The following is a 12,863-nucleotide window of genomic DNA, read 5'->3' on the forward strand; positions in this document are numbered from 1 at the left end:
TGGCTTATAGTCAAAAACTTTGGAGCACTATTGTATAGCAATCATTCCACACAATTCACACTTTCTTTTCTTTTTGATGCATAATAGTAAAACGTCAATACATTTCAAGCAATCCTAGGAAAAACTAAAACTATCTTTCAGTAGCAAGTGTGTATCCTGATGTCCTCGAAGGAAAAAGGAAGATTTCAGAACTGCAAATTTCCGTACAGCAAAAGGCCCCCAAAATGCTAATGTAAGGGCCGCTTTGAACAGAGTGACCCAATAATTCCCTGATGTATGTGTGGAATTCTCTTTAGAAGAAGAGTCATTTGACCTTGTGTCTCCACTGGTGACCTCCTATTCATGTGCAGATTGAGATGTGCACTTCCTCTTAAGCTGGGGATGTCTCTGGGCATCTTCATCCATGGGATTGCTCGAGGAGATGGACTCTGCTGAGGAATGAGGGCTCTTGGCTCTGCCTGCACTGATGTTGAGGATTGACTGCCCATATGATCAGAATGCTCAGAAATGTGCTGAAATGTCTGCAATCCCCAGCAGGATGGTTGAGTTATCAATAATTGAGGTTACAAGAGGGGCTTGGGTGGAGGCACCTTTGATGGGTTGCTGCATCCAGACTTTGCAGGCATCAATGCAGCAACAGCTGAAATGGAACCAGGATTTTTAGAGAGCGGAAGCCTCCTACAGATCTCCCATCACATCTACAACAATCTTGACAACTTTGGGTAAGTCCTGGCACTTTTGTGATACACAACTATCTGACCCCATCACCCCTGCAGGTGAACAAGGGGCACCTGGCGAATCTATTAGGGAGGGAAAATTCGAATGTTAACTGCATTGGTAATAATGAAGCATAACATGCTGTCATTCATTCCCCTGAGTGCTATGTTATCTTGGCTGAAGAGACAGATATTCCTTCACCATCACAAACCTGTAAAATAGAGTTTGAATAGATTATCTATGTATTTGAACGAAATATACAGTCAATAGCTCTTTGTGGTCAATTTGTTTCAATTTGGTAATACAACAAAGTTGTTTGATCCTTTGATTGTTTTTCTATAGGAATGTCCCATGAAATCCAATATAGATTACAGCATCTGTCGTTTCATTGGAAATTCATGGCCTGAAAAGCTGCCAAATCTACCTCTGGAAACAAATTCTGCAAGGAGATTGGGAATCTTTGCAGCAACCCTACTTTAGTGATACAGCCCCCCCCCCCCAATGATAATCAAGCTTTTATAATAAGCCTTTTTTCAGTTGTTCTGCTGTCATTGATAGACTTCAGGCTTTCTCTCAGGATACTGCCAAAATGCTCCACTCCTATCCTGTTACATTGACAGTAGTAAATGGCTGAACTTTTAAAATAAGAGCAAGCTGCACTGTAAGTCAGATTCCATATGATTAACTTAAAAGGGAAGGGGGAACAAATGTTGAACTGTAAGAAAATGAAAGTCTAAGAATGTCTTCCTTTTTTATATATTACAACTAAGACGTGCTCTTGTAACAACTGGGAACAATCTGTCCTCACCAGTTGTTACATAAAAAAACCCTGAAAGATAAATTCGATCTTGTTTTCATGAGACAGGTATTATTCACAGTTCCTAGAATCTTGAAAATTGTGAATACTAATGGTCAGTATCAAAAGGGAAGTTTGCAAAGTGAATAGTACCAAGGGAGGTTTTTAATTCCCAACCCACACCTCAAATAACAGAAAACTTACATCAAAATGCTGAGAGAACTCACATCCAGAGAGAAATCTTGCTTGTATGCTTGTATGGTGGGGATACCCCATCTGAAAGAATGTAATCAGACAATGGACATACACCATATTTCTCAGAAATATTGTCCATTTGACTGTGGTGTTAGGAAAATGTCCTAGTTTACTGAAATTAAACAAAGACAGATACTTGTTTAGAATGCTTTCACTGCAGCCAATAAATATATGTCGTCACTATGGTTGCAAAAACAAATACCCGCTATTGGAATGTAGTTAACAAGCATGAAAGAATTAAACTACATGGAAAGACTTACTGACTGTATTATCTTAACTGAGCTTTTGGATGCAGGATAGAGCAAGTAAAATGAATTGATTAAAAACAAATCACTGATACAAAGCCATAACAATTGGCTAAATCGTCAAAGCACTGGAGCCAATATTTACAACTGGATTGCTTCAGTCCCACCATATGCCTCAAGGAGCAAATTCCTTTCCCAACATTGAGTCCAAGTTGTATGGCTAAACTTGAAGGTCACACAGTGTATCAGTGGATTGGAGCCCAAGTCTCTGGTGTTGTGCTATTTGCATGGTGTGTGTTTTAAAATGATTTAAAAAGTAATATGGATAATACTATTGATTAGTGAGCTAAAGGAAACACGCACATACACAGTTAACAATTCTGAACATTTTTGTTAAATATTATTGTTACCAAATCAGTCTGAAATACTGAGTTTCTTCAAAAGAACTATTTTTGTTAGATAATATTTTGGAAAGAAAAAATGTATAGGGAGTTTAAATAATTATGTATTTTGAAATGAGCATTGGATCAAATTCTGAAAACTGTAAGAAAAATGCATTTTGGCTACCTTTGATTTTCAGCATTAAGTAAAATGAAGTTTCATGTTCATATATCACAGAGGTAGCAAAACGAGAGGCCAAATCATGAAGCCTCACAAGTTAGTTAGTCCTCCTTGACTTGGCCTGGAATTTGACAATTTGGAAATTATTCCAATTAACTTATATGGCAGGAAGAAAACTGCTGTTCTCACCAATGGTATCATAGACAATTAGCAGATTTGGCCTCTACGAATGGTGACTCTGAGATCAATGCTTTGGTGTTCATCATACATATCACAGATGTGAAGAATGACACATGGAGGCATCTGTATGGTAATGGTAAAGCTGAACCCTTATCTTTGGGAGCCTGATGGGGTGGTGGAAGAGTATGCATAGAGACACATTGCCTGTATTTTTGCATGTGTATATCACACACATACCAGGCTGCCAACATGATATCAACATTTTGTGCCAATCTGTAGCAGCAGAAGCCTCCTAAAGAATTCCTACAAGGCTGCAGAGGATACTCAGCTCTATATCACACATCCAAAGGATTCCAGAGAGGCTATAGAAACTGTGAATTAGTGCCTGAAGACAGTTTGGGAATATGTGAGGGATATTAAGATGAACCTTAATCCCAACAAAATTGTTATTTTATTGGTGGGTAGAAGGATTGATTCAAGAATTGATGGAGATGGGATTCCCTTGAAGGAGTAGATTTGTAGCTGCAGAGTGCTGCTGGTTCAGGCCTCCTGTTGGATGGATAGGTGGTAATGGTGGCTGGGAGCACCTTTTACCAGCCATGGCTGGTTGTCAGCTACAGCCTTTCCTGGACAAAAAGGTCTGGCTACTGTTGTGCATGCCTAGATAGATTAGACAGCTGCAATGTGTTCTGTGTGGACCTTTGAAGTGTGTGGGCCTTTGAAGAATATCCAAAGGCAACAGTTACTACAGAATTCTGCAGCCAGAATGCTGACTGGTATTGGTCACTGGGACCTACACTGGCTCCTAGCTTGCTTTGCACAATTAAAGATCCTTGAGATCCTTGAGATCAGCATACATTACAGACCATCTGTTCCCGTATTAACCTATTCAAAACCTACGTTATCTTCAGGGGTACTGATTTGGGTGCCCCTACCATCTGAGGCTAGACAGGGTGGCAAGACCCTCTCTGTCCTTACACGTGGACAGCCTTCTGGCAGCATACAGAGCCCCCTCCACATGACGTAGCCAACACCCCAAGGCTGTCCAGTAGCTGGATCACAGTTTTTTAAAATCGTGATTTCAGGAATCCAGGAAACTGGATTTATCACCCTAAATCACAAATCACAGGTGAGCAACCAATGAGTAACCAAGGAAAAGACTGTATGGAGGGGGAAACACATGATAATCTTGGCAGCTTTGTACTGCCCTTGCTCCCACCCTCCCTCCTCCAGCTCCGAGTAATTTTTTTCATGACACGGTCCATGTTGCAGCATGACTGCAAACCTACATTATCCAAGAAGAAATACAATCTTCTTTAAAGTGTCCATGGTCTTCTTGAGATCAGGTAGGTAAAACACAGCCCTTTTTCTGTTTTCTGATGGTGGGAAATGAGCTGGGAAAGGGGGATATCTGGCAACCTCCTCCTGATCATACAGGGGTCTGTGCAGCTTGATTTAAAGCCAACCATTAGCACAAAATGTCTTCTTGGGCTCCAGGGACAATGTGCAGCATCTCAGAAATTCACCCAGACAGAAGTAAAATGCAAAAAACATTAGAATTCCAAAAAAAAAGGGGGGGATGCTGTATCATTCTGTTTTTTCCCCATAGCAACAGGGCAGCATTAATTTTATTTAAAATGCATCTGTATTGTGGCATTGCCAGATAGCAATACAGAATGGCCTTAAAAAAATTGGGGGGCTGGAGAGGGAAGGAAGTTTCAGTCCACAAGAGAACTGTTGTGCTCTGATTGAGAAGCCAAGGAGCAGACAGAGAAGTTTGGTTTGTTTTCCCTTGCAGCTTCATCAGGAAGCAAGAAGCCTTGATGGGGCAAAGGGAAAACACAGGAGGGATTTCCCGGTGAGGAGGGCTGCAAACACGAGGTTTACCATCCTGCATTTACCAGAAGGAAGCCACTCGCATTTTATCCCTCCATGCAGAAATGGCCATGCAGTTCTCTTTCCAAAGAAATTAATCTATATTCTTCTATCATTGACTTCTGCCAGTAGGTGAGGACTTTGTTTCATTTGCTTCCTTCTCGTTTATGTGTTCAGTTAATTGTTGTTTTAATATTTTATTATGCACCTATATGTTGGTGTGTGTGTGCATTTTTAAAGCTTGTTTTAGTGCTTTATTTGCCAGTTTTGTAAGCCTAACCTCGTGGACAGGTGGCATAAGATGGCTTGAAATAAATAATGAATAATGCTACATCTTACAATCACTGCATTTCAAGTCACATGGTTTACAGCATAGGGTTTTGTGGTGGTCAAATAGGATCCCTTCTTCTCTTTTTCACAAGTGGAAAAGCTAGTTGGGTCCAACCCATGGTTTTGTGTTATGTCTGAACCAACCACTAAGAGAAATTGGCTATGGCAAGAAAAGGTGGGGAAGATGAACAAGATAGTGGCAGCTTCATAATAACTTTTAATGAATCGCTGATAACAAAAGTCCATATAAAATGTAACATTAATTATGTCTTTTAGCAAAGGAAAAGGTCTGAAAGATGCCCATGGCATGTTAATCAATGGCTCCTTCCATCATTTAGCTTTGCTTTGCTTTTTCTTCTACATGATTGTTTCTATTTTTGTAACCCTATAAAGAAATGTAACCAGCTTGCTATAGCTTGAATTGAATTTTTTTTCACATGACAACATTTCTATAAGTTTCATCTTTTTTCCCTTTTCATCTATCATAAAAATCTAATATATATTCTCTTCCCTCCCTTTCCAGAATGCTGCATTCTTTTATTTTGAAAAGAAGTATGAGGATATATATAACTTGTTTTCTTATCACCTTTAAAAATAGGTAAAGGTTAAAAGAGGAGAAATATTTCAGGAACAGTCATTTCCCTGTGAACATTAAGAAAATATCTTCTGCATGTGCCCGAAGTGTGTGTGTGTGTGTTGTGTGTTCATGTGGAAGCCATCCTCCTACACCACTGAAACCTACAGAAGGATTTCCCTTCAATTACCATGTCACTTCCTAAATCAATGTTTATTAGATTATGTTTTAAATGTCATGTGGTTATAACACAGATATTATCAAGTGTGCTTACCTCTTCTTTTCGTTTCATCTGTCTTCTGCCAATGATCTTGAAAGCAGCAAACAGCTGTCCGGTGATTAGTATGATTCTGGGAAAATCTGAGTCATGTTTTATGGCCACTATGCCTTTACAAGGGTAGTATTCAAACCTTAGCTCATTGTGGACTTATCTCCTCAAGATTTCTATCATGCAAGTCAAATAGAGTCATCCACTTTATTATTATTATTATTTTCAACCAGTGGTCATTTTCCAAGATAGTTCTGGAAAGCAGGCTGACCTTATTGCACTGATACAAGGCTTTTCCACATTGAATTGTCAAAGGCCGGAGTCAACTGGTTTTTTTTTTTCAGGGTCTGTGTAGCTGTGGTCTGGTAGTTTTAGTCTTTGACTTTTGCCAGTAACTGTGGCTGGTGTCTTCAGCAGTAGGATGCATCAAGATGGGAATCTCTCTGTGCCAAATTGATTTTTTCCCCATCATGTTTAGCCCCATACTGCTTCAGTTTATCCCTTGACTCTACATGCCATACTATGATTGTGCCTTCAGCAGGGAGCTTGGAGCAATTTTGCCCCATCATAATTTTTGGCGGTAATAAAAAAGCAGGAGTTGAAATGGTTGGGAAGCATTCTACCCCCAAATTTCTGCTGGCTGTGGCTTTTCACATCTAGCAAAAATTAGAAGGTGAAATGCCTCTCAACCATTTCATACCCATCTTCTTCCTGGCTGTGGCTTTCTGTTTGCTGTAAAAAGCTGTGGCCAGCAAAAAGCTGGAGGTGAAATTTCTCCCAACCATTACGACCGACCGTTTATGGCCTGGGAACTTCACTGCCCCAGCTCCCGTGCAGAAGCACAAATTGGGGGCAGATGAGGTGCCCTGGGTCAAATGTTCCCCCATGTGTGTGCAGGAAGAGGTGGGGCAACCTGCTATAACTAAAACTCCAGCCTGCACCCCAGCATGAAACCTCCAGTGTGTAAACGGTTTACAACCCCTTTCCAAAAGGGAGTAGAAAGCAGTGGTTTAAATGGATCCAAATCAATTAAACCAAACACCTGAGTGGTATGGAGCTCAGTGTCACAGCTGGTTCTTTTGTGAAGAGCAGCAAGCAGGGTTTAAATGGCTGTTAAAATCATGTTTTCTGCTCTTCACGAATCGCAATAAACCACTATGAGCTGCATCAAAATTTGTGGAAGTTTGTGGCGGCTCTTCTGTTTATGAACATTGCTTTGTTAACCATCAACCAGTTGAAATTTATGATGAAATTTAGTTTGTCAGGCCGTTTGTCATGACAGTTCATAATAGCATGCACCTGAGCCCCTGGAAAGGGCAGTTTATAAATGTAATAAATAAATAAAATCTGTCTACAGGGCAGCCTGTAGTGGGATTTATATGTGACTACAATCTTCAGCATGTTCACTGTAAACCAGCTTGGTAAGTATCAGAGCAATCCTTAGAAGAGTTACACTTTTCTATGGACATATACTTTAGTAGATTTAGAAGTTTGTAGCTCTGCTTAATATTGCATGGTAGGTATCAGTTTAAACCCACTATTTGTCAGAAATACATTGTATATCTGTTGGTATTAGCTATTTATGTATTTATATATTTTATATAGCCTTTTGTGGTGCAGAGTGGTAAGGCAGCAGACATGCAGTCTGAAGCTCTGCCCATGAGGCTGGGAGTTCAATCCCAGCAGCCGGCTCAAGGTTGACTCAGCCTTCCATCCTTCCAAGGTCGGTAAAATGAGTACCCAGCTTGCTGGGGGGTAAACGGTAATGACTGGGGAAGGCATTGGCAAACCACCCCGTATTGAGTCTGCCATGCAAACGCTGGAGGGTGTCACCCCAAGGGTCAGGCATGACCTGGTGCTTGTACAAGGGATACCTTTACCTTTATATTTTATATGCTGACTGTAGAGATCTGTTCAGGGCAGGTAAAAAAACCAGAACCCATTAAACTATAATAAAACTAACCAAATCAATATTTTAAAAACCACTGTACAGTCTAAAATAGATCCAGAAAATAGTCCTTAGGCTAGAAACAGACCATAAAATAAGAGATAAAACCCTAAAAAGAGGAAAATAAATGTTTTGGTCTGGGAATTCAAACAGTAAATTATGTACCAGGGGAGCCTCAATGTCCAAGGTGGACATTTTCCTTTCTCTATCTGTGAAATGGGAATAATAATACCATGCACAAAGTGTTGATTTGAAAGATAACTGGGAGCATTTATAAAACAGTTCACTCATGTTGCTTTAATATTTATTTATTCATTCTCTTTGTTCTTAGCCATGATTTCTCATTGAAACCAAAGGTAACTACAAGCAATTCAGGTGGCATGAGATATGATGTAGAACCATAGAAGTATACAGCTGAAAGGGATTCCTTCTAGATCAACACCCTGCACAATTGAGGAGATTCAGATCTATTTCCCCCTCCCCTTTCTCCACTCTCCCGAAGACTCTGCTCTATTCACAGAGGAAGGGGAAAAAACACAATCTGATCTGGAGGAAAATTCCTTCATGAGCCCAAACTGCAACATAACCCTGGGCATATAAGAGAGGACCACAAGGGCAGAGGACTACAAAGGCTTATTCCTTCCTGTTCTCTCACTCATGATCTGCCTAAATTCATAGTGAGTCATAGAATCAGCACTGATGTCAGATGGCCATCTAGTCTCTGCTTCAAAACCTCCAAAGAAGGTGGGTACACTTTCCAAGGAAGCTTGCTGCATTAGGAATTGCCCTGTCAGGAAGTTCTTCCTAAGGTTTATCCAAAAACTCTTGCTTTAATTTCAGTTTTTTGGTTTTGGACCAAACTTCTGGGGCAACAGAAAAACAATGTTGCTTCATCCTCTGTCTTGATTCATTGAGAGCCAGCATGGTGTAGTGGTTAAGAGTGGCAATTTCTAATCTGGAGCACTGGGTTTGATTCCCAAATCCTCAACATGCAACCGGTTGGGTGACCTTGGGCTGGTCACAGTCCTGTTAGAAATGTTCTCATAGAGCAGTTCTGTCAGGCTCTATCAACCCCATTTATCTCACAGGGTCTTTGTTGTGGGGAGAGGAAGATAATGTGATTGTAAGCTGCTATGACCGATTATGCACAGCGGCGGCATATTCCCCTGGCACACATGTTCCTCCTGCACAACTCCAGGGCAGAAAGGTTCTACTGCGCCTCACCGCTGCCACTGTGTGGGGGGGGCACAAAGGGGACAGGGGGCTTCCCTGCATGATGGTAGGATAGCAGCATGGTGGGATAGTGCCATGGAGTTGAACAGGACATATCACATCCCTGCTAGGATACTATAGGGGGGGGGAGCCAGGCTTGGAAGGCCCAGCTCTTCCTTGTATTCATGGATCTGGTTCGGCATGGGTGCTAACGGTGGCTGCATTCCCTTACTGCAGGGCAACGAATGCCCGAAAGAGGACCAGGGCCAGGAGGGGACCTGGCTGATGGTGACATTATGAGTCAGTGGGAATTTGCCCCACTGTTGTGTGAGTGCCACCCCGACTTATCCCTCCTGTGCATAATTAGTCTATGAGACTCCTTCAGGTAGTGAAAAGCAGGGTATATATATATAAAAAAATTTTCTCTATATGACAGCCCTTCAAATACTTGAAGATGATTATCATATCACTTGTCAGGTGTCTCACCTCTAGGCTAAACATACCCAGCTCCTTCAAACTGATCTCATAGGACTTCGTCTCAAGCTCCTTCACTATCCTAGTTGACCTCCTCTGGACAAGTTCCATGTTATCAACATACTTCTTAAACTGTAGTACTTAGAACTGAACATGCTACTTGAGGGTGGGTCAGAAGTAGGATGAGGCAGACTGTAGATAAAAACAGCAATGCATTTCTAGAAGTGTTCTATCGCTAGACACATTCTGCTAAAAATAAAGGTGGTGGCATGCTGGAAGGATCAGATGGGGAGGAGAGAGAAGGTGGAAGTATAGGTTGTGTGAGCAGTGATTAGCAAAAGGTTGGATGTGTCTGTGGGAGTTGAGGGACAGCAGTGACCTGGGGTAGGGAGGCCAAAGGGAGTACTACACATTGACATAAAGGTGTTTCCCCAAAACATGGGGAAAAGGAGATGAGAAATCAAAAGGAGGAAAACATGAGAAAATGAAAAACAGGGATGCAGTTGGAGGCTGGAACTGATATAAACCACACATGCATAAGAGGCCCAAGTGTTCAGTGCAATAATATTAGGATTACAGAATTTGAAAACAATACAAAACACAACCAACAACCCAACCTGCCAAGGGAATGGTATGCTATAATGCAGAAGGAGGATTATAAAGACAGAAGATAATACAAGACCAAGGCAATGCATACGATAAATATTGCTGTAGAATCCTATTCCCTTATAAGAGCATTCACCTATTCCAAAAGACTATAAAACATAATGTTTATATAAAAATATAATTTATGAAATGCCTATAATAAAAATGTGTTATTCATGCTTGGCTGAATTGTGGGGTGAATTAGTCTAGTATTAAGTCATTTAAGTAGTTCTGTATAATATTCTTCTAAGGGGAGTTGAGAAATGTGTAGTAAGAAGAGGAAGAGGAAGAGGAGGAAGAAGAGGGAGAAGGAAGAAGGAAGAAGAAGAGTTGGTTCTTAAATACCGCTTTTCTCTACCGGATGGAGTCTCAAAGCAGCTTACAATCACCTTCCCTTTCCTCTCCCCACAATAGACGCCCTATGAGGTAGGTTAGGCTGAGAGAGCCCTGATATTACTGCTTGGTCAGAACAGCTTTATCTGTGCTGTGGTGAGCCCATGAAAAACAAATTCGATCTCGTTTTCATGAGACAGGTATTATTCACAGTTCCTAGAATCTTGAAAATTGTGGATACTAATGGTTAGTATCAAAAAGGAAGTTTGCAAAGTGCATAGTACCAAGGGAGGTTTTTAATTCCCAACCCACACCTCAAATAACAGAAAACGTACATCAAAATGCTGATAGAACTCACACCCAGCTGGCAACATGTGGAGGAGTGGAGAATCAAACCTGGCTTGACAGATTAGGGGGCTTTTTGCACGGCTTCAAAATCGCACAATGGTTGCCAATTGGAAACGCTATTGATTTGCCATAACGCACGACGTCGTAGACAATCTGCAACACTCCTGAAACCGATCAGCAAAAAGCGCTTCGTTGTAGTGCTTTCAGGGGAATCCCAAAAAGTGGATTCACCCTCCGGAAAGCGCTACACTCTTGCAAACAATCTGCAACACTAGCGATAAAGACCTGTGCGTTAACATTGTTGCGGTTTCTTCAAAGTCCCTCCTCCTGAGCCTGTCCTCCAAACTTCCGGCGAAGCGATCGCCATTTTTTTTTCTCCGAGCGAGCGGGGATAAACGCACCAGCGAGCCTCTTTCTGTTTAGAGGCTTCCCTGGCTTCAGTCCTTCACCTTTAGTCACTAAGCACAAACCACATAAAAGCCCGTTTGCTGAAATAAAGTCCCTTTATTTTTTACACATTAATTCAGCCGAAAATCGGGCCCGTGAGAGGGGGGGGGGATTTTTTTTTAATCACTCGAGGCAGCGTGGCAACGATCATACGATCAAACGACAGCTCACATTAGGCAGCTGGATGGGTCTCTCCGTTGCAACGAATCTACACAGATTCGTTACAATGGGTCTGTTTTTTTTTTTTAAACCTTTCTTAAAGGGAAAGGGGCTGTTTGGGAGCATGCTAATGGCTGTCCATTGGCTGCTTGACGGCCAGGGGCGGGACGAGCTTGGAAATAGCGCTTCCTTTTCTGCCGAGACCGGAAGCTGTGGGAAACGCTACAAAACGCAACTGGATTCCACTACAAAGGCAGGTATGCATAACGACGAATTCCACTATTTTAAATGGCGATTTTTCGTTCAGTGACCAATTTGCAACAAAGATCCCGGTGCGTAAAGCCCCTAGAAGTCGGTGCTCCTAACCACTACACCAAGCTGGCTCTTTAAAAGGTTGAAATATCTTCATGGCAGATAAAATACATAAAATAAGCTTTTAAAACCACTTTCTACTAAACATTAGGCACAGAAATGATTAGTAAGGAAAACAACAGTTCTTCAGTTTGAAAAAAATGGGGGACAATGTGCCACTGCTGGTCAATAGCTTGTTTCTCCTATTTTTCAAACTTTAAAAAAAAAGTGTATTGGGTTTTAAGGCAAGTAAAGGGCCAACAGGAAGTAGTTTCATGCCATATAGCTAGCTGTCCACATGAGCAGTCATGACTTTTTCCTGGGCTTTACTGACATGGACAAATGTACCTATCAACTAAGCGATCACTCATAGAGTTGGCAGCAAGAGACTAAGGAAATGGATGGCAGCAATTCCTGTCATTGCTATGGCACTTTTTACTCAGCTGCTGAGATCACTGGAAATGCTGCCAGCCATTTTCTTGATCACCCAGTTCATCTATTATACCTGTCTGTACGAATGTGTATCTTGGCTTGCCTTAGAGCAATCAGATACATGGTTAAAAGCTAACACTACAATACGATTAATTCATTAATTATAGAAGAGCTTGGAGCAGTAGCGAGCACATTAACAAAGGCAGGTTTTCCTGTGGGGGCTTGCTCTTGTGGCACATTCTCATACTGGGCTCCCTCACTGTCAGCGGCAGGAGCTGAGGCCACATCACTGACTTCAGGATCCCTTTTTTAGTCTGTGTGTGATTTAATGTAGGCCAATTGGCTAATGAAGGATTATAGTCCTTCCTGTATTTAGACAATCTGTGAATCATAAAAAGCTGAGTCTATAAATGCAAATTATAGGACTTGTTTCATGTGTCAGGGCTCAAATTAAAGCACTGCCAAAAAATTTCTTTTAGAGTTTTTATTATTTTTTTTAAATCTCATTTGGCTCCAGCCTGGTTTCCCTTCCAGTTCACCTCAACCCCCATTTTCAGTGTAGTGAAGAAAGCGAAATGGGGTGGGAGCTCAGTTAGAGGACAGGGAAACAACTCTCTCTGGATGCTCCCATACCTCCAAGACATTTTTGTAAAAAACTTCAATATATTTTTCCCTGACAGCCATAATTTGCAAGGCTCTTATCAGTGGGAGCC

At 41.4% G+C, this 12,863-nt stretch overlaps 1 long non-coding RNA gene across 1 annotated transcript; it reads left to right on the forward strand.

Annotated features, from left to right (window-relative positions):
- Nucleotides 1–386: 386 nt before the first annotated feature.
- Nucleotides 387–8,295, forward strand: LOC143819662 (uncharacterized). The gene is made up of 3 exons (XR_013225034.1): nucleotides 387–722; nucleotides 4,553–4,761; nucleotides 8,081–8,295. It is a non-coding gene; the product is annotated as an uncharacterized LOC143819662 (long non-coding RNA).
- Nucleotides 8,296–12,863: the final 4,568 nt, after the last annotated feature.

Source organism: Paroedura picta, chromosome 10, assembly GCF_049243985.1.
Source record: "Paroedura picta isolate Pp20150507F chromosome 10, Ppicta_v3.0, whole genome shotgun sequence".
Classification (NCBI taxonomy): Eukaryota; Metazoa; Chordata; class Lepidosauria; order Squamata; family Gekkonidae; genus Paroedura; species Paroedura picta.